General features: G+C 39.5%; 1 protein-coding gene and 1 long non-coding RNA gene across 3 annotated transcripts in view; one reads left to right on the top strand and one right to left on the bottom strand.

Moving 5' to 3' along the window:
- LOC110833781 (cyclic AMP response element-binding protein A) overlaps positions 1–22,957 on the top strand; it is a 101,304-nt gene that overhangs the window by 5,431 nt on the left and 72,916 nt on the right. The window contains exon 1 of one of the 2 annotated variants that reach the window (XM_087346247.1): positions 4,269–4,293. The exons of the other annotated variant lie outside the window; for it this stretch is intronic. The gene's annotated coding sequence lies outside the window, so the exon portion shown is untranslated. Of the gene's footprint in view, positions 1–4,268; positions 4,294–22,957 lie in introns of those variants that run through there. 2 annotated transcript variants of the gene reach the window in all.
- The window catches only part of LOC147875249 (uncharacterized), a 73,571-nt gene continuing 67,596 nt past the window's right edge, over positions 16,983–22,957 (bottom strand). The window contains exon 3 of the long non-coding RNA XR_015534456.1: positions 16,983–17,593. This is a non-coding gene — a long non-coding RNA (uncharacterized LOC147875249). The remainder of the gene's footprint in view (positions 17,594–22,957) is intronic.

Here is a 22,957-nt window from a genome sequence, read left to right as displayed (position 1 = left end):
ATGACTTTTGAATACGAAGTCGGGCCGATCCCTCGTCCAAGGAGTCCTACCGATGTTTGCCGCCCTTCGTTTTTAGCACAAAAACTTACTTCCCGTATTTTGTAATTAGAAACAGCCAGTGGTAATACAGACCAAAAGTAGCATCTTGCATTTCGCTGATGTTTGGTTTTGTTAAAGAACATTTTTGAGTAAAATGTGAAATCAGATTACAAAAAAACTTCGATGAATCTCGTAATAATTATATTCTCATTTTAACCTTACGGTCTGCGAAGTGATAAGAAAGGTCGAGTATGGCCTCAGGTATAGAAGAATGTTGAGAACCCCTGACTTATATTCTGATTCAATTTGTCCCTTTAAATCCCAGTGATAACTGTAAATGCCATTTGCTGTAACAATAAGTAATAGAGCTTTATCCACAGAATGTATTTAAGGGTTTTTCTAATTATTCTAATAAACAGCGATTATTTTCATTAAAAACATTAACCGATCAACTTTTACAATGGAGACTCTTTGCGTTTTATTGTTAAATATTATTTAGATGAACTTCGTGTTTCAGAGGGTTAACACCTGCCGCTGATTTGCTCGTACCTTGGCCGTGAATTAAATTACGTAATTTTATGTCCTGGGAGCGACAGTGTGCTAACCCACAAAGTTGGAAAAAAAAAATGTTCCATGTAATCTCATTGCTGCTCTCTGTCGTAGGGGCGAGCTAAGTCACGTGTGATTTTTCATCTTTAAATTCGTGTCCCAGGATCATGTTTAAAAATAAAAGGCGTAATTAAAGCAATAATTCTTCCGTGTTTTAATAAAAAGTGTGAGTTATCCCGTTGTTGCTCCAAGGTATTCAGCTCTGCAGGATTTTAAACTAAAAGGTCACTTTCCTTGACTCTTGTAAAGGTTACAAATATTTCTTAATATCAAGAACAAGATTTGTATGGACCGCCTTAATTCCGTCCCAGTAAATCTGATTTTGTTCTCGTCGTACTTGGCATGGGGACTGTAAGGGCTTCAATAAAAACTTGTTTAGTTAACGGTGCTGTGAAGGGTGTGTCTAGGGCTCCACGTGGTCAGTTAGTCACGTGACCTTCCGGCTCAGCGGGCACGCGCGACCTCAAACAGTAACACGAAAGAATCGCTGATGACTGTCGGTGAAGATGATGATAACAGGGTTAAGTGGATTCTCAGCGAGGCTCAGGTTTCTGGAACCTAGCCCCATGTCCAATTAATAAAGGAGACTGTTCATGTGGATAAAATGATTGGATCGTGTAGCCAAAAACTTCCACCACGTCCAAAGATTTGGATTGCGTTGATTTATTTCTGTCTGTGCCGTATTTAGGGAAGCTTTCGATTATGGAATTTAAATGGTGACTGATAAGTAGAAGGGATGTGTGTTCTAATTTAAGGTACTATCCGGTAATTGTCTGTGCAGGGGATGAACAAAATCATGGCAAACACATCGTATCTTGAGACACACTTGTAAGTTTCTGTAGAAAGTGGACGCCAGTGTTTGAAATGTTTCTCCACCCACCTGGTGGCATATCAGCAAAATACCAATGATTAATTTCACTTGTCCCTCGATAATATCGTACTTATAAGGAAAATGAAACGTGATGATTAATGACTTGTCATCGTGTTGTCCTAATCGCGTGACCACACCTCATCCCCCGCCGAAAAGTATTTTAACCGGATGACGAATGTTCATTAAATTTGGTATGTACAGCATATCACTAGCTACCACTTTGTAGAATTACCTGACGTACGGAATTGTCCCACATTACCCTACTTAAATTATTTTGCCAACGTGGCGATCATATGGATTTGTGAGGAGGTGATATCACCAGCGCATTTTGTGTGGTGATAGATATTCGAAAAATATTCCATATTTTCTTTTTAGATTGCGAAGAAAAAAAACATGTAGGACACGCGAATTATATTTAATCCCTTGACGTCCGTATAATTGTATTTAAGAATTCAGTCCGTACCGCGAAGAAAACACCACACTTCACCATTACGAAGATCAACTGGTTTACGCTGTTTAAGGAAATAATAGATTTTTATTATGATAATTAATTAAACATTTGACGCAGAAGCTCGTATGAATATTATTTAATAATCCAGTCCGTACCGCGAAGAAAACACCACACTTCACCATTACGAAGATCAACTGGTTAACGCTGTTTAAGGAAATAATAGATTTTTATTATGATAATTAATTAAACATTTGACGCAGAAGCTCGTATGAATATTATTTAATAATCCAGTCCGTACCGCGAAGAAAACACCACACTTCACCATTACGAAGATCAACTGGTTAACGCTGTTTAAGGAGATAATCGCTGTTTACTGGGCTTTAGTAATGTAAACTAACGAACAGTTTTAGGTTGGTTCTACGAAATGTTTTGTTCAGATACACCATAAAAGTATCTACAGATTCTGTGTGAATATTATCTACTTCTCAGCAGCTACAAACATGGCGACGAAAACGTAGGTGTGAATGGGAAGATAATATTAAAATGAATCTTAGGGAAATGGTGGTTTTAGGGTGTGGATTGGATTCATCTGGCTCACGATAGGCACCGGTAACTAGCTGTTGTGAACGCGGTAATGAACATCCGGTTTCCATAGAAGTCGGGACATTTCTTGGCTGGTTGAACGTACTGTTTGCTTAACAAGAAAGAATCCATGGAGTTAGTTGCAGACCTGAAGGTGGAAACTGGTGCAGGGGGATGGATGGGTCTTAGATCCTGTCTGACCTCGAACATCCCTGCCAGGAATCGAACCACGGTCGTCCAGCCCGTAGTCTAGTTAATGTTTAGGGTGTTATTTTTATTCTGGTGGTGGACTCTGTTGTTTAAGGTTTGTGACGAGAATATTTGTCAGGCATGCCGGTTGGAAGACGTAGTTTTCCTCGAAACGTACCTGAAAGGTGAGGTTTTATGGCGTAACGCTCATGTATTGTTACCAGGAAGTTGTCAATAAATTCCTTACATAAACTCCATGGAGCCAAGCCGTTCTCGAGAAGCTGATAGCCGTTTAGCTAATCAATGAATTGTCAACCTTTCAGCCAACCATAAGGTTCATTATCGTGTTTTCAAGGGCCCATGACTGATCCTATTGGACTCGAAGTATCAGGAAAAAGGCTTTGACCTCAGTACTGAATAAATTCACATTCACTCGTACTGGTTTTAAGTATTATCTTTCTCCCCACGCTGTGCGTTTGATTCGAAGCCAAGACACCAAGTAGTTTTCCTTGAGTTTTGATTGGCTGAGCGAAGGGAGTGCGAACAATTGTGTTGGGCGATGTTCTTGGCTTCACGGTAAATTCTTGAAGGTCGCTGGGGAAAATAACGAATTTTGAAACAAAAGACGAATGGGTCCTTTTCTGGACAATGCATCGGACACGTTGGTTCATTTAATCGACAGATGCTCGGTCCCTCTTCAACAATGATGACAAAATGTAATTGGATTTTGTAAAATGCTTTATTCAATATGTAAATCAGAGTTCGAGCCGGATCGTGATCTGTATTTTACCAGTATAACAATAGTAACTGTGTCACTTGGATGGCCTTCTTGAAGGCTGTTATCGAATGTCTGTCGGACTTCGCCCTTCACAGCGATCCCCCACAGGATAGGCTCCAGTGGCGGATTTTATCAACCTTCGTGTTCCATAAAAATTGGGAATTTCTTCAAACAACTCATTGGTCGACAGTTTCTCAAAAGGACTACTTTATTGGTTCATTCAGACTACTGAACAGTTTTGACGTAAATACGTCTATGCGGAAGGGTCGTTCGGCAAAGACGTGGAACGAAAATGTGGATCATTCGTATCAACAAATCGACAACAATGGTTACCTAGGGAACGTCGTGTTTACTCGGCATTGTTGTTACCTAACGTGTAAGATCCATATCAACAATGTGTAAATATGGACCGACAACAATGTTACCTAAGAAAGTAATGGTTACGTCAGCTGTTTACTCGGCATTGTTGTGTTTCATTACTGCCGTCAACAACAATGGTCAGCTTTTATATGAACTCGTGCGTGCATTGTTATGTTACCTAGAAACCATCATCTGTTTACTCGGCATTGTTGTGTTTCATTATTGCCGTCAACAATCCGCTTTCGTTATTGCGGAAAGAGCTGAGCTGTGAATCGATTGTAGAAGAAGTGCGTCGTAGAGTAGACAATTTTGTGCTGTTAAAAACGTTTTAGAATATCACAAGTACTTATCTTATATAAGAGACGTATTTACGTCAGATTCTCCGGAATTGTGGTTCCACTGTCAACTTTTTAGGTAAGGTTAAAAATTTTCCATAGTAGACAAATACAGCTTTATGCTTGACTGAATGTTTAAAATGTAGTTTGTGGTGACCTTAAATCATCCATTGTTGGATCAACAGAAGTGCAAACAACTGTAACCGATGATATTTTTAATTGTTGTACGCTGTAGTTTCATTGTTGTGCGAACTGAACGTCTATAATGTAAAAGAATTTTTTTTATAGTATTTGTTAGCTGGGAAAGTAGGCTAGAACAGTGTGAATCCATTTTGCCAGCGATCTGGGACTTGTGAAACTCTGCTATTAAGTGGATTGAAACAAAAACTGACCGGGATGTCATGGTGACAAATGAGGCATGGAATGCGATACCAACCAGTGCAAGGCAGCCGAGCCTGAAGTAACTGTCGTTCGCGGCTATATAAGCATTCTTCCTTCAAGAAATTACCCTCCTTAAAGCCCAGTGGTAATTATATGTACCACCTGCTTTAACAAACAATAAACTTGCACTTTTTCTTATGGATTTCCTCTGATTCTCGTAATAAACAGCGATTATTTCCTTAAACAGCGTTAACCAGTTGATCGATGTAATGGTGAAGTGTCGTGTTTTCTTCGCGGTACGGACTGAATTCTTAAATATTATCTAGATTGGATTTTAGTTTCAAAGGGTTAAGGAAACTGAAGGTTCATTACCATGTTTGCTGAACTTTACCCCTAGCAATTTTAATCCAATCAGTCCACACCCTCACTTCGTCTTTATTTAAGATCTATTTTAATATTATCCTCTTTTCTACGTTTGAGTGGTGTCTTTGCGTTTTCTCACGAATATCAATAAGGAATACAGATTGGTAAAGATTGCATTTTTATGTTCGAAATTCGATTATATCTTTCAGTTTTGCTCAATTGAAAAAAAAAAAGCGATTCATTGATCACGAACATGAAGATTATTTAAAAAATAGCAAACTATCTCATGTTATAATATTATGAAACTTAGATAATGTAATTTGTTTTATTCACACTTATCTGAGGCATTGCTACAGTGATCAGATAATTTCGTAACAGTATAGACACAGGGTGTTCCAAAACTGACTACTGAAGAGAATATTTTGGCATGAGATTAATAAAACTGCGTAATACGGAGCTTCATAATTTGTACTCGTCAGGGTAATAAAATGATGGATGATACGATAGGCGGGGCATATAGCACGCATGGAAATTACTAGTCACATTTGGTTTAAAAGAAATTCTGAACCGAAAAGACCATTCTGGAGACCTAGGTGTAGATGGGAAGATAATATTAAAATTTATCTTAATTAAATTACTGTGTGAGAATATTGAGTGGGCTTATGGAGAACAAAGCCAAACACAAAATTCGGTAAAATGTGAGGAATTTCAAACAGTTTTGTCAAGAAGAACTCGGCTTGATGTTGTATGTTCCTATTTTAAGTATTCGTTTAAAGTTTGTAATAGTCTAATGCATTGAGACGTTGAGATGTTTGACTAGAAAACTGTACAGACGCCTGAGATGGTGTAGACCTGCCCGGAGAATACGCTAAGTTTGATGCACGAAGCCAGGTTATTTTATTTTAATAACAGTATGAACCAGACTAATTAAAGGTGTTATTAAACATCAGAATAAGACTTGATAAAATCGGCAGACATTAACGCAGTGCGAGGTGATAGAATATCAGGTCTCATTTGGGTCAATGTACTTCCTGCTAGACCAAGCAACTTTGTGCTCGCCTTCTCTTGGTCTAAGCGGCTTCTGACTGGACGGGTATGATACAGCGGCCTTTCCTGCATTTTTAAACTCCAAATTAATTCATCCTTCGCCTCTCCTACTGTCCTCATATTAGCTTCTTTTGTGTCGAATTCAGTCACCCCAATTTAGCGGAGTCTCTAAACCTTCTACCTGGATAATCATTACAGTTCTTTCTGTTAATGGACGTACTGATACACTAAGTAAGTGGATGGGTATCCACTGCATTTCCTAAATTATAATTAGGCTAGAAAATTGCCCGTCAAGAATTACGGGGAAATCAAAATTAGTACATAAGAACATATTTTATTGAAAAATTTAATGAAGGAGTGTATAAAAAAAAACTAGGATCACTGCCTGTCTTTACGATTTAATGCGATGAAAATATTGATGTTGCCATGGTAACGTCAGAAGATAAATCTTTTAATTAATTAATTAATTCATTTCCGTGAATACGTGTCTCTTGTGAATCACCAGCGAGCGAACGTTGCTTAATATGTAGATAAATATAACATCTGTAACTAGTCAAGAATCTGATAGTCACTCACCTGGTCCAATTCTCGAAGGTTCAGCGCTGTTTTCACATGGCCCTGCCACTGGAACCTGACCCGAGCCAGTTTAATCCAGTTCACAACGTCACATCCTTTGAAGTTTAATGATATTGTTATATTTTTGTCTGCGTTCAATTTTTCATGCATATAACGATCAATATGCGGATTTATGGCGTAAACGAAGAATATGTTTGGCTTGCAGTATTATGAACCTTTGTTTATTGAAGTTTCAGTGGTCATAATGACCTTCTTATTCATGTTCTAGTCATGTACTTTCCTCCATGGAAACTTGAAATATCTCTGTAGCAAGGCTATGTGGTGTCACGAATTTATTGATAATTAAAAATAGTTTACTGTTTCTTTAACTTGGGCGGTGAAGATGGACGTTTTTCTCGGTAGACTTGGAGGAACGTGGTGACTCCATCTTTAGGGCCGTATCAGTTTAGAGGTTAAAGCACTAGTCGCTAGAGTTTGTTCAAAACCCCCCGCTCCAGGAACTGAAACATTTTGTAGACAGATTTGTTCGAATGTTTTTCGTAGTAAAAACTTCACCATTTGTTATAAACGTGTTTTTGTTTTAAAAAAAAAGTTCTTCTATTGGAGAATATTTTTTTATAATAACTTTGACTTTATTTTGTTGGAAAGTCAGTGAACTACTTGTTTTATCCGACATTCTCTATTTCAGGTTTGTCGGGTTTGTGATAAGCGTATCGCATGCGGTGTGTGTTGCAGGGGAAGCCAGCAATAATAGTTTTGTGCTGTGTTCTGAGGCGAAAATGTGGGGGGGGGGGGGGGCTTTGAATTTGAAAGAACGGGTGTACATCGCCGGAACACCAAATGTGATTAAGAAACTTGGACGAAATATGATCAATCTTAGAACAACCAGTCTGCATACTTCGTAGGGGATATGGGTCTTTTTTTCAGTACGTGTGTCCCCTTTTAATATAATTCTTCGTGTTGCACTTTAGTCCCCGAACAAAAACGAAGAAACTTTGTCGTATTTTCTTCTGTGCAATTGTTTGTTTTGAGGAAATAGTTGGCTCTTTAGCCAAGTCCAGTAACGAAGGACAGCGAACAACAGGTAGAAACTGCACAGGCCGTCCCTTATCACTGACATGACGCAACCACATGACTGATAAGCCCTTATCTTCGTCGTGCCCCGCCTACTTGGACACCTCTCTGAAGCCACTTGTTTGTTGGTCGCACACAGGGGTGTCCAAGCTGCCATCTAAATTTTAATCATTGTGAGGAGAAAATTAGGCATTGAGATTTGAAATTCTCACGGAGGCAAATATGAAGTTGGTTGTCTTCTGGGTTGTTACACCGTGTAGTCTGGTAGAAGTTTACCGACGTTTCAGAGGTCCTTGCTGCCTCCATCATCAGGGTGGTGAGAGTGTTAATTAAATGGAAAGATAAGATACAGAGAGGCATACGAACAAAGACAGTGTTATGACTCTACCACTGGATGACAGCTCATCATGCAGGGGGTCGCGTGTTCGTGGAGTAACGATGACTGTGTTCCGAGAACGTTATCGTGGGGTATCGGTTTTTCTTACAGTTGCTTCCGCGTCCATAACTTCATGACGTCGGCTCTTAAGTCCCGATGGGCCAAAGTTATCTCCACCAACACGAGGTAGCATTTTTTAAGGTCCATCCGGGGTCCATCACTGGGTCAGCGCACACAGATTTCGTCTTTACGAAGTAGGAGGGCGAAACCCTGGGAGGTACTGGCTTCGAATACTGGCAGGGTTGTTTTGACTGTGGGTTCTCGTGGTTTTTCTCAGGCTCTGCATGCAAATTCCGAAAACATTTTTATATGATACGACGATTTCCTTCCATGAGAGAAGAAGACCGGGCTAAGAGGATAAAAGGTGCCTTTTTCAGGACGTCCAGAGACGAAATTTTGACCCTAGAGAAAGTTCCTGCTTGTCGATAAGACATTATGACGAATCCTCTCGATTGTCAGTCACGAAGCGGAATCAGCGAACGGAATAATTGGGAAAATAGCTTAGAAATTTAATTAATTACTTTCCATCGTAAATTCCAAACGATCTGAAGATGATTGTCTTCTGGGTCACTGGTAGATGTTTAAGAAAAGCGTCGTTAAACTTATTACACGCGATATCCCTCCGTGAGAACCTGAAATGTCTCCAATCTGCTTAAGAATTAACAAGGGCTTATTTGAACAACTAAAGACCCCCACCCCCCCCCTCTTTTCAGAGTATCTTTCGAGTAGTCGATTAGAGGGAAATGATATCTTTACTTCCCTGTCGTGCCTGTAACCTCTTTTTCCCAAAGCTGTTGCAGATGTCATGGTCAGTGCAGTATGGCGGCTGACATTTCGTCGCTGTAGCCCAAATAAGGCAGGACAAGATCCTCGCTCTTCCCCTACGATCGGCTTTGGTCGAAAACACATTTCTTTATCGTGTCTTGCAGTTTGTATAATTCAGACTTAAGGTTGCACTGAACAGGAGACGCGAATTTATTTTTTGTTCCGTCTGTTTGCCGTCATCTCTCTCTCTCTCTCTCTCTCTCTGTTTGCTGTCGTGACATTAACGAGGAAGTTATTTCTTCTGACTCCTGTGGACAGAGTCCTTGTAGAGAAGCTGATGGTTACTCAGCAGGTAAATAAATTTCCCATCAGCAGAACCGAAAGATTTATACGGGCTTTTAACATTGGTTTTCGTCCGTGTGTATCAATCCTCAAGGGGTGATAAAGGCAGGTTAGGTTAGCACCCCAACCCGAAAAAAACCCAGTTTTTGGGTTTTCCACCCCCTTTTCACAGTCTACGACTATTTATTGATTATATCCTCAGCTGTTTTCAATATCTGTCATCCTTTTGCTCAAAATCACATCGACACTGTACGAAATACAATTATTCTATTGACTTAGTTACGCCGATATGATGCACCGGTGGGGGTGGTACAGCTCTGTAGTTGGTCCTATGGTATCGGTGGTAGATAAAGTGTGGATGGTCGGACTATTGATTTAGACGAGTGGGATGACATTTAATTAAAGGGTTCGGGGTTTGATACTAATCGATACCAGTAATGTAAAAATGTCTCCCGCAAATATTGTGTAGATATAGGATGTCAGGATAAAATTTGTACCTGAGAGGGCTAAAGTGACTGGAGAAGACTGTGTAATGAGGCCCTTCATAATTTATTTTCTTCACAGGATTTGAATTTATTTGGGTGGCTAAACAGGACGGCGAGATGGACGAACAATGCGTACAATTTTTGTATAATTTTAACCGTCTAATCACAATAAAATATTTTATTAAATATTAAAATATTATTATTAAAATTAACATTTAATATTTAAAATATTTTAATATATTTTATTGTGATTAGACGGTTAAAATTAAACAATTATAATCATCACAATATGACGCAACATTATCATCTCGTACAATTTTTGTTTGAAAACGTGAATGGACTTAGATCGCTTTGAAGACATATTGAAAATTGATCTTTAGGTAATACAAAGTTGTGAACTGGGTTGAACTATCACGGCAGGGTCCAGTGGCGGGCTCCTGTGAACTCTGTATTGGGTATTAAGTTTCCGGGAAAGAGAGCGAATCTCTGTGCTATTCGAGCGTACTCTCAGCTTCTGAAGAATGAATCTTCTTCTTGAAGATGGTGCAATGATAACCAGTGAAGACGAGGGTAGAACCATCTGCCGAGACGTCTTCTGTACGCATCGGAAAATGGACAGTGTCCACGGTTAATTGCTTTCGGAGGAACATTCCCTTCATTTTTGTTATATTCTTATGCACATTCGTGTATCATTACGTATTTGCTGTAAGGGAATATCCAGATTCGTAGGAAAGAAATGTGATAAGGTAGCTGATAGAAGTGGGGAGAGCGCCCACAGAGTTTGTTGCAGATAACAACGTGTATAGTATTTTCCAAAAGTTACGATCCGCTACCGAACTGACGGACGTGTCCATTCCATATTTTAAAGCGGAAAAAGATTCCTTCGTCTGTTAGTCAGAGATACCTTCAAAATGAGACGTATGGTGAGATACGTTTGTTTCATCACTTTGGTTTAACATTAAATAAGCGAGATAACTCGTGCGTAGCATGGAAAGTGACAAACACGACCAAATAGTAAATGTCCCCGTTTTGGACGTTGCGGTAGTGAGTTAAGTGACTCCGTTGAACGGAATCCTCCTTGAAAAGCTAATAGTTGCTAAGCTAGTTGAGGAATTTCTCGTCTTTTATGGAACTCGAAGGTTCGTTGCCGTGTCTTAATGTTGTATATTTACATGATTTTTATTTATTTTGTTTGTTTGTTTTCGTTCCGCGGTTTATTGTTCTGCTGAAGAATAAATTCAATGCATCACTAGATAGTGGACGGAGTAAAGTAAATAAATATGCAACCTTGATGATGTGAATATTGCTTAATTATACTGATGAACATCCGGTTTCTCTGCTGCAGTCATGTGATTCAGGAGTACGTTTTATTTAAAACTTGCACAAAAAAAAAATGTTTCCGGCAAATAAAATTGCGTAATAGCGTAGGGGATTTACAACACAGTTTAAGCTTATGTGATTGCACGAATTGTTACGATCGTTACATAACTCATTCATACTCTGCAAGGTTTCTCGAGGCTGCTGGGGGGACATTGAAGAACACTAGATTTATAACCAATCCCCTTTCAGTCCTGGGTTTGCGAACCTTCTGGATACTTTTATCAGTTCATTCATGTTTTATTTATTACGAGATTGGCCCTTTTTTAACAAAAAAAAATTTCTTGACTAGCTGATCGACTGTCAGCTTATCGAGAAAGACTGCTCTCTGGAGTTGGACGTCACTGTCGTAATGATCGATGCATTAGATATCAGGAACTTGATTTCCGTTATGTAGCGGCATTGCTGTTTATTGGAACACCTCGCATCCGTATTTGTTTTAAATTTTCTTTTGGTCTGGGTCAGACATTTGCTCTGACTTACAGTACTTCGTTACTTAGCCAGGAGAGAGTAGAAATAATATTTAAGATTCAATCCGTACCGCGAAGAAAACACAACACTTCACCATTACACGGATCAACTGGTTAACGCTGTTTAAGGAAATGATCGCTGTTTATAATGAGACACGCACTGCGTACATAATATTTAAGAATTCAGTTCGTACCGCGAAGAAAACACAACACTTCACCATTACACGGATCAACTGGTTAACGCTGTTTAAGGAAATGATCGCTTTTTACAGGGAATCATACGAAACACATAAATACACTGTGTGTAAAATGTTGAGTTGTTGAATGTTAAACCAGTTTAAATATGTCGTTACCAGAATTTTTTGAAGAGTTAAACGTGATGTTTTCTTAAATAAGTTGACTGCATACAATTTTGCAAGGCACCGTTGTTATAAACATCTGTTATGCGCGCTTATATTAATCAGCTGTCTTGAAACGGACTTAACAGAGGAACGTAAATGGAACTTTCCCTTCCAAAACAAGAAATGAGTGCCTTTATTTTGTCTGGACGTATTATCATCATCATCTTTAGGAAGACGACAGTTCAAGGTCACGAGTTGATGAAAATATATCTACTGTCTGCATACGTTATGGAATGGTAATGCGATTCACTTTTAGAAAACGTCCAGTTAAAGAAATTTGTAACTTTCACATTTATTCAGACACTGAATATTGTTTTTGAAGACAGTTATATACCAGTCGCACGAATAAAAATGTCTAATACAAGATACGTTTAACTATACGTACTTTATGGGTCTTTGAGAAGATGATAGTTTCTCAGTTTATCAATAAATTGCTCTCGCTTGTATAGAATCGGAGGTGGATTACCATGTGTTCATTACACACATTTTTATCACACGTACAAACAACCCAACATCACAATTACGAAAGATTTCGATTCGTGAATCATTTGCAACCGAAAGCTAATTCAAAGTAATGAAATCAGTCCGTACCTCAAAGAAAACACAACACTTCACCATTTCAAAAAATCAACAGAGTAATGCAGACACGTAAATAACACCTAATTACACTGTGGAAAAATAAGTTAGAGAAGGTAGTTCATTAAATTATTACTTTCTTCTCGTAAGGAAAGAAAGTAGGTTATAAACTGCTTATTAAACTGTCTTCTGATTCTATTGTCATCGTCCATTAACCTGTGATAGTCATTTTTTTTAACCCTATATAAGAATTGTGCACAGTCCAGAGAGCAATTCAAAGTGTGAAGTGCATGTTTGCAAGTAGTTTAGTAAACCTTGTGTGCACTACGATAAAGCACGTTATCAGTCGTGTTTGATGTAGTCTTGTGTGCACTTCTGCGTTGTATTCAGGGGGGTCCTGGGTTCGAATCGAAGCAAAGTCAGTGTCAGATATCTTAACTAACGAACGAGTTTGTTAGAGAGATGTGTCGAGTAATGAGTGGACGTGTCTGAAGTAACACTTTTCATCAGTGGTATCTTAAATAAATTTCCAAGGCTTTTCAACGTACTTCTCGTTCATAAACGCGAGTTGATAAGAAAAGGTCATGACCTCAGGCCAGGAACAGGTTGAAGTTTGCGCCATAGCTTCTCCCGGGGAACGTCTTGTTTTAAAAGTTGTTTCAGCGAGCGGTCTGTGTCTTGGAATGTCGTATTCGTAAGTGCCATTAACACTGCTAGAGAAAGCCTTGGCCTTCTCTTGCGAAAGCCAATGTACGGATGTTCTAGCCCTGTTCTCGCATGGGTGACCGCTTGGAACTACAGCCGATCCTTCCCCTCGTGCTACTTGTAGCTGACCATTTTCCACAGAGTCCGTGTTACACGATGCCATCATGTTAACGAGTAACGTTGATCGGTGATTGACCTAATTCTTATCGTCATTTAACGATTGGAAAAAAAAAAGTCTGATTCTGTCTCTGTTTTAACCTTTTTGAAGCTGAAGAGAGAGAGAGTAGGAAGGATGACAGAAGAGTAAAATGTAAAAATAAAATTGTGGGGGGGGGGGGGAGAAATAGCGTCTTACAGTTAGAAGGTTCCCAGGCAATGCCCGCTCGTCCTTCTGGTAAGGAAAAAATTAAGAGTGTAGACAGGGTGATAATCAGTGAGATTCTGATAACAGAGACGGCAGAATTTTTTTTTTTTGTGAATGTTGAAATTTGGAAGGTTTTGTAAGTAATTTAGCGAACCTCCACTGTAAGGGGGTAAAGTTTGATTAATTTATATCGGGAGGGCTGCATGAGAAGCTTGCAGTGGCAACTTGGAAATTGGGAACCATCTCAGCATTTGCTTGAAGACAGAGGAAAACCTGTGTCGAGATGGAAGGACCTCCCGGGTGCGCACTGACTACTAGCCAGCGGTCCGGCAGACAAAAGAGGAATTTATACGACCCCTAGGTTTCCCTAACTTGTGCCACGGGCTTTATTGATAATTTTTAATACATTTTGATACATTAATACAATAGAATATAATGAAGTGCATGTTTCCATGATCTGTTGTCTTCTAGGTCTGATCCATGGCGGGGGATGTTGCCTAGGGACTGGGTCTTCCGATGAACAGATGGCTAAAATGAGGAGAATTTTACCGAAATGGGATTTAAATTTATTAGTATGTAAATGAATGTTGTGGTACATGTGAACACTTTTCCACAACATATGAATCCACAAATACGGCCCGCGGTCTTTTATGTTCGTAAAACATGGTGTCGTACTGCCTAATTGCCTGATTTCAGGATTCTCACTCAACTTTTGAAGCCCAAACCACATCTAAATAATATTTAGGAATTCAGCCCGTACCGCGAAGAAAACACCACACTTCACCATTACAAAGATCAACTGGTTAACGCTGTTTAAGGAAATACTCGCTGTTTACAACTGAGAATCACACAAATAAGTACATTGTGTGAGGGAAAATGGAGAGTTGTTGAATATTAGGACAGGTGGTACATATACTTACCATTTGGACTTTAAGAGTTGATGTCGGTTGTACTTTTAGTCTCATGCGTTTTCATTAAGTCAGTAAAAGTTGAATTGAAGTCAGTAATTGAATTCTAAATTACGAGAAGACTTACTCAGTACAATGTAGGTATGGTGGAGTGTCTGCTGTCAGCCAATCTGTTGGCTTCTCTGTCTCGGGCGTTCATTCAACTCCGTGGCATAAGAGGAGGACTTCCATCCAACCTTCAGGCTACTCTCGTAATAGAAGACCATGCCATTCGTACTACAGGCACGTAACATCGCTACGCACCGCTGCTGTGTGAAATTTCTCGACAGCACGAAAATTCTGTAAAGCCCCGCGGCGTCTATTGTAAGTAGACATTTTCCTGGTGTACGGTTTTCATGAGAAGTTGATAGTCGCTTAGGTGGTCGCAAATTCCCCACCATTTATACAAGCCCGCCAGCCAGTGGAACAAATCCCGCGCCTTTCATATCCAACCTTGTTCTTCATAACTTATTTCCGACGTTTCGGGTACCCTTATTGTCTCCATCTTCAAGGCGAGACATTAACTTTTGAAACGTCCGAATATACCCCACATCTACCCCTAAACAAGATCCATAATCACTGAACCTGAAGTCTGAAGTCTGAAATATGTTGATCTTATGTAAGACTTGAGGTTCTCACAGCGGTGATTATGAAGATTTCTGTCTTCTGGGTTGTTGCGCTGTGTAGTCTGGTCGATGGTTACCAACGTTTCAGAGGTCATACTGCCTCCGTCATCAGAGTATGAAGATTTCTGTCTTCTGGGTTGTTGCGCTGTGTAGTCTGGTCGATGTTAACCAACGTTTCAGAGGTCATACTGCCTCCGTCATCGCCCTGATGACGGAGGCAGTATGACCTCTGAAACGTTGGTTAACATCGACCAGACTACACAGCGCAACAACCCAGAAGACAGAAATCTTCATACTCATCGCCCTGATGATGGAGGCAGTATGACCTCTGAAACCTTTGACAAACATCGACCAGACTACACAGCGCAACAACCCAGAAGACAGAAATCTTCATACTCATCGCCCTGATGACGGAGGCAGTATGACCTCTGAAACGTTGGTTAACATCGACCAGACTACACAGCGCAACAACCCAGAAGACAGAAATCTTCATACTCATCGCCCTGATGGTGAAGGCAGTATGACCTCTGAAACGTTGGTAAACTTTACCAGACTACACGACGCAACAACCCAGAAGACAGCCATCTTAAGTAATCGCCTTTGTCATTAAATGGTTACCAGTGGTGGACATAGGTGGTTCTTGCACTTCGAAACTGAGTATGGTCGCGTAGCAGCCAGACCAGAAACGGAAAGACGGAGAACACTGGGCGAATGGAAAAAAAAAATTGCGTTCTTGGGTGTCTTCGTCGGAAATTGAAACAGGAAATACGGCAGTGTGTAATAATGTCCGCAAGCCACGTAAATAAAATACGTTGGAAGAGAAAATTGATCAGTATCACTTGAAGTGTAGTGTATCATTTTATGAACTTTTTTTTTTTTTAAAAAAATAAAGTTTTGAGTGTTACATCATCGCTAACACAGAAATGAAGCACTTGAAGAAGTAACCTTGTAACGAGATTATTTCTGAACACATCTATGTATTACGCAATGCTCGCAACTTACAGTAAAATATTTCCGTCCATAACAAAAGACAGGTCCCCGAAGAAACGATATTAAACTTCTCTAAACTTCTTTTTCTAGCGATACAATTTCTCTTACGACCTGACCGATATTTTTTTCCCACGTGCCTTAGTCGTTACTTGTTTTTACTGTTGTCGTCATGGTAACCGAGTGAGTACAGTTTTATACAAAGTTTTATACGTATGCATTCAGAATTGGCTGGTCGCTAGTTATGTAACTTGAGTTTTGTCGGATGCTTAACAGCGTTGGTACAGTCTGCATAATTCAGGTTTACGTTTTGTGAGGGGGGGGGGTCATTATTATAAAGAGCAGACTGTTAAGAATATGATCCAATAAAGATTTCCGTCTTCTGGGTTGTTGCGCTGTGTAGTCTGGTCGATGTTAACCAACGTTTCAGAGGTCATACTGCCTCCGTCATCAGGGCGATGAATAACAGACTACACAGCGCAACAACCCAGAAGACGGAAATCTTCATACTCTGATGACGGAGGCAGTATGACCTCTGAAACGTTGGTTAACATCGACCAGACTACACAGCGCAACAACCCAGAAGACAGAAATCTTCATACTCTGATGACGGAGGCAGTATGACCTCTGAAACGTTGGTAAACATCTACCAGACACGGCGCAACAACCCAGAAGACGGAAATCTTCATACTCACCGCTGTGAGAACCTCAAGTCTTAAAATATGATCCAATATTGACTGTGATTTTTTATAGCGATGTGTGATATTTATTTCTCGTCTCATTTGTTTCAAAACGATAAATAAGTATCTGGTGGTTTAGCAATGAGGTGATTTAACATTTTTTTTACCGGCTTCGTATATTTTTAAATAATTTTACGAGGTGTCATAAAAAGTTTCGAGACTGTTATGTTAATGCATGTACATACGTTCCTTCGCCCTTTCGCGGTTAAAGTTTAAAAATCAGAATACTTTGTCGTATCAAAAATCTGTATTTAACTTCTCCATTCGACAACCAAAAAACTTAACATTATTTAAAATCGTAACGAACTCAACGGAGCAATCTCTTTTGGAAATCTGTCGGTACATCAGATGGTCAGGGAATGTCTCCCCATTTATGGAACTCGAAACGATATCAACACCGCGTGTACCTGTAGGTAGACAAGTTTCGGAGACGCATACTGCCTCCTTCTTCAGTGCAGCCCATCGACATTTCCAGTTATTGTCATTATCAACCTGTTGGCTGTGAAAGTGGTGAAGGCGGACCGCTGTGATCGGAAAGCCACGCTGTTTCAATGAGAGTAGACCGTCGACTTACCAGCCTAACCACAACTGTGTTGTGCATCGAAGGCGTTTCAAATGGCTTTGAGTTGTCCGCATTTCGCTTTGTCATCGTCAGACTTTCGTTTGGTCGCCGGTTGACCGACTCGGTACCAGGAAACACCTTTTGTCCATTTACGTCTGTAAGAGAAATGCAAATGACGACTAAGTCACGATTCAGACTGGATTCTCTTGCTCAATTAGAAGAATCTGTTGGATTTTTCAGTTCACTGAACTTCAATTTTTTTTGTAAACATTCTAAACCATACACCAGGGTGATGAAATTAAGGGTGTCAGATGGGTGGGGAACGTAGCGCGCGTTGGGAGGATACGAGAAATGCGTATAAAATTTTGGTTGTAAAGACTGTAAGGAAGGCACAACTCGTATTAAATATCGTAGATGGCAGGATACTATTAAAAACGGATATTTTGTACACAGTTTGTGAGGCGTAGACCGGATTAATCTTGACTTAGGTTAGGGGTCCATTGGCGGGCTGTTGTGAACAAGGTAATGAACCCATCGGTCCCATGAAAGGTGGGGAATTTATTGACTTTTTGAGCGAATATGGGCTTCTCAAGAGGGACTCTGCTTGATGGAATTATTGTCCAAAGCCAATCAGTACAGAGCCCTGCAGGATCGACTGCAAACTAATAGTGTTCCGCTCTTGGGGGACACTTAGGCTAATGACTATTGATTTACAAGTCATTATCGATTTGTTATCTGTCACCCAAAAACTTGTCTAAGAAAACACTGTGTCATTGAACGAACTGCTGTGAATAATACGTCTGGAAAGTCCGACCAACAAAAATGTGTACCTCCTAAACAAGGAAGGACGAAAATACATCGATGCCGCGTTTTTCATGGTTCAGTGAAGTAATTTTCACGGAGGCAGATCACGGCTTTGCCATTTCAGCTGCATCATCATCACCCCCCCCCCCCCCAACTATTATCCTTTTTTAAGTTCTTCCGAGGGATAATGCAAACAGGAATACGTAAATTGAGTCATCCGCGAATGGTCCGAACATTGCAAATATCAGATTTGAGGTTTTCACGGCAGTGAAGAGGTCAGCGAGGAACTGGTCAACGCTGTCTAGTGAAATAATCGTATCTTATTATGATAATCGTATGAAACCAATAATTGCTCTCTGTCGGCCAAATATATAATTTTATTGAAAAGTCAAAGTATATAAAGATGGCTGTCTTCTGTGTTGTAGCGCCGTGTAGTGTGGTAGAAGTTTAAACGACGTTTCAGAGGTCCTTACTGCCTCCATCATCAGGACCTCTGAAACGTCGGTTAAACTTCTACCACACTACACGGCGCTACAACACAGAAGACAGCCATCTTCGGACTCACCGCCGTGAAAACCTCAAATCTCAACCACCTACTAACACTCAGTTCAGAAACAATTTCACCTTACGACATCTTACTAAAGCGTCTTAAACCTAAATTCTTATTTATTTGTACATAATTTTATAATCACATGTATCCAGAATTTCCACTTTGACGATCGTCTCAACAAATTTTCTTTGCAAAAATTTATTTGTTATAATGCATAAAGCGATCTACGCCCCTCACTTTTTTTTTGCTTGTCAACAGTTTTAATTTTTAACGCCGATGCTTAAGTAATAGAAAATGTGTGTGACGTCCCCCCCCCCCCTCGGTCAGCGAGGCTTAGATTGTCTTAATAAATCAACAAATTCGACATTACGCTGTAGTTTATTTGAAGCTGAATGACCCGGCAAGAAAGGAACACTTTCGCCAGTGAAAATTAAACAATATTCCTATCAGCATAAAAAAATTAGAAACATAATCAACCTCAGTTATGACAATCTTCGTTACTATTCCTGGGATCAATTTTGTCTTAAGTCAGTACGCTTACTTTCGTAATGACGTTGTCTTGAATATAGGAAACCTATACACTGGAATAGAATTTACGAAAGCATTGCATGAAACCAACACGACCTTGATCCAACATGCAGTGCTGCAAACCGTGACTAATTATCTCTAAATATAGTCGAATATGTCAAAGAGCTATAAGAAACATTAGAATTATAAAACTACAGAGTGTATAAGTGATTTAAGTACACTCGTTAGAATTCCTGAAACGTGTTGATCGGATCTGCAAGACAGGAACTGCCACGAGGCATAAGAATGGGCTCGTTTAACTCGATATATGGAAGTTGGTGATGCTTTCTAGGAATTTGAAACATTCTGTACGGAAAACAGATGCCGGCTCTTCGCTTTGCACATGGATCTGTCATGGCAATGTTTTGTCTTCGTTAAAAGTAGCCCTGCAATTGAACATAGTTTTGCGTGTCAAAATAAATTAATTTTTTTGAGTAATGCACTAAGATTTTTAATATTATTACTCATAGAATGGATATTATATCTGATACAGACATTATTTGCCGTCTAGTTCAGTGGTATTCAACCTGGGGTACGCGTACCCCCGGGGGTACGCGAAGATATCTTAAGGGGTACGTGAAATTTTAAAAAAATATATTATTTTATGATAAACACTGAATAATCAGTAATGTATTTTATTTAATTTATTTTAGATGTAGATTATATACTATGTATAACTTGAATTATACACCAACAACTTTGGGGGTACAAAGTTGAAGAGAAATTATATCTGGGGGTACGCGAACAAAAAAAGGTTGAATACCACTGGTCTAGTGCATGAATAGAAACATGTGATGCTAAGAAATCTAGAAACATACGCCACTGATTTTTTTTTTACAAAGTAACCCTGTTACTTATCACAGGGCTTACATGTTTTAGGGGTCGGTATGTGACTCCTGGATCCCCTTCATGTTTGAGGAATGAGAACAGTGTACTGTTTGTCCACTGCTTCAGATCTGAAGGTAAATTCTACTGCTCACAGGAAGTGCTGTATCAGTTTTCACTGCATCAGCTTGTCTGTCTGTCTGTCTGTCTCTGTTTTTCCTGCTTTGTGAAGAACGGTTACGACTACAGATTGTGTGTTCTTTGAAATCGTTAAAAGAGTCTTTGAGTGAACTTTATCATAAGAATCGAACCGACCCTGGCTGTCACGTGGTTAGCATTTCGCTTCGTATTCGGGATGTCTGTGGTTCAAATCTCGGCCCGGGTACTGAAGGTTTTCGTGGTTTTTCTCCCAGGTAATTGCTGGGTGATATGAAATTCTAACAACGCGAAGGGTTTATGTACGTTTGTTTTCCAAATGTTGCTTTTGTCTCCGAAGTGATAAATTTGAAGGAATTTGTCCAGAAACTCCTGTGTGCCAAATACTGAAAAAATACGTATCGATACCGGTGTCCTGGGCATACATATTTAAACTCATACAAGGCCAATCGCTTCACCTGTTCCACGTGTAATAAATGCTTATTGAACCGCTAGTATTCTTAAAATAGCTCGCTGTAAGCCTTGTTCATAATCAATAGAAATGGTCTGACAGCCCTGCATTCTGAAGCCATAATTTGTAGCTGGAGGAAAGTCCTTCTCCTTGAGAAGCCCGTGGTCACTTAAGTAATCAATAAATTCCACAACTTTCCACTCTATTTAATTAAAATTCGTTTTAATATTATCCTCTACAACCCATAAAATACATTCATAAACGTCTTTTCTTTGCAATTACTCATTCGTGCAGCATTTTACACTGTATGAACTTGAGCAGTTGATAAAAGAGTCGTGAAATATCAGATTAATAAATAACCTTCGAACGTCCGAGGGGAATTATTGATGGTTTCTGCTCTACTATCCGGTCGAAAACACCATCTTCAGTCGTAGATTTCATAACATGAGGACGTATGATCACTTGGCAGTCAAATATTTCTATAGCTCGGGAGTGCAGTTGCCATGACAACCAAAGACCATTAAAAATCTGCAACCTTTTTATCCAGAAGGCTTCTGACCGTGGTGTAATACAACCTGGAATGTCGGTCGACCGTCGTATGTTGTCTGTTTGCTTAGCTTTAAGTTAATCTATTAGTTTATTTATTTTATTTTAAGTTGGCTATCACTTCAGTAAGTTGCATTGCAAACAGCAGATACTGAACAGTAGTAATAAATTTTCATGCCATTTTAATAACACTGGCTTTGGACTGTTAACAGCAGGCATAATGCAATTTCGTCATCTTCTGGGTATATCTGTGTAATCCCAGTTAATCTAATCAGTGAAGACGTGTGTTACTTCTAGACGAAGGGATTAAATTTTGAGATAACTTCTTTTGACTTCTCTACTGTCTTAATTATTGATTATGTCTCACATAATCTTGCCTGTTATTTGGTACATTCTCGTTATGACGTATGCAGCAAAGAGTAGGCTTTACAGTGATATTGAAGGGCGTGGCTGTGGCTCGTTGAGAGTACTGGGCTGTATGAATTGAAAGCAAGTCATGCTCTGATGATATTTTGGAGGACAAAGGGTCTCTCTTCACGAGCAAGGGATCGAGTAGGATATGTGTTGCGAAAATATGGTCGCCATCACTCAGTGCCTTGAGGCCAGCAAATAACTGAAAATGTCCAACCCCATGAATAATATTTAAGGATTCAGTCCGTACCGCGAAGAAAACACAACACTTCACCATTACAAAGACTAAATGGTTAACGCTGTTTAAGGAAATAATCGCTGTTTATAATGAGACACGCACTGCGTACATAATATTTAAGAATTCAGTCCGTACCGCGAAGAAAACACCACACTTCACCATTACGAAGATCGACTGGTTAACGCTGTTTAAGGAAATAATCGCTGTTTATTGTGAGAGTTACTGGATGTTCAGAAGCTGGTACAAATTTTTTAAAGGGTTAAGATACTCACACGACATTTTCCACGCTGTTCGTTAACTGAAACCCCAAAGTGATCTCGTTTTGCCGTAATAAAAATGTTGGAAACAAAGTAACATTTTTTTTTTGTTATACTAATTTTCTGTCTGGTTTTGTGATTGATTAGGCGTGTTTATCAGGTCCCTGGCGGAAATTCCCGCTGCACTGTTACTGAGCTTGATTGGTGTTAACTTCCTGACGGAGAGTTTCTGTGCGACCCACGACTGATAAACAGAAAAGCACACGCAAGTTGGTACGTTAGTTACGTATTTAAAATTCGTCCCGTACTGTTTTGCAGATAAAAAATCTGTAATCTTGAAACTATTCAATACATAAATTAAAAGTCTTAAAAATACCACTCGCAGATATTAACGAAATACAATTTTCCATTGAAATGTAATGCTCTGAAGATGGAGGCGCTACGTTCTTGTGAAACGTTGATCTTTTAAAGTAAAGCTATTAAATTTATATTCCGTTGTCTACAAACATTGCAGTTAGTAACGGACATATATTAATTACATTCACAGCTTTTAATGGATAATCCACTGTGTCGCCTAGCGATATTCGCCAAACCAATTTTGCAACGCATAAATCCGTGATGTTCCGTCAGTGTATAATGAAGTGTTACCTTCTTATACCTGCGTTTTAGTCACCACATTGACATGTAGCAACGTCATAAGTAATTTCCACCTAC

This window comes from Zootermopsis nevadensis, unplaced genomic scaffold (genome assembly GCF_977971745.1).
Source record: "Zootermopsis nevadensis isolate Lab colony 2312 unplaced genomic scaffold, Znev_1.0 Znev_ptg000001l, whole genome shotgun sequence".
Lineage (NCBI taxonomy): Eukaryota > Metazoa > Arthropoda > Insecta > Blattodea > Termopsidae > Zootermopsis > Zootermopsis nevadensis.
The sequence above is the reverse complement of the archived record's forward strand: the minus strand, read 5'-3'. Positions and strand labels throughout refer to the sequence as shown.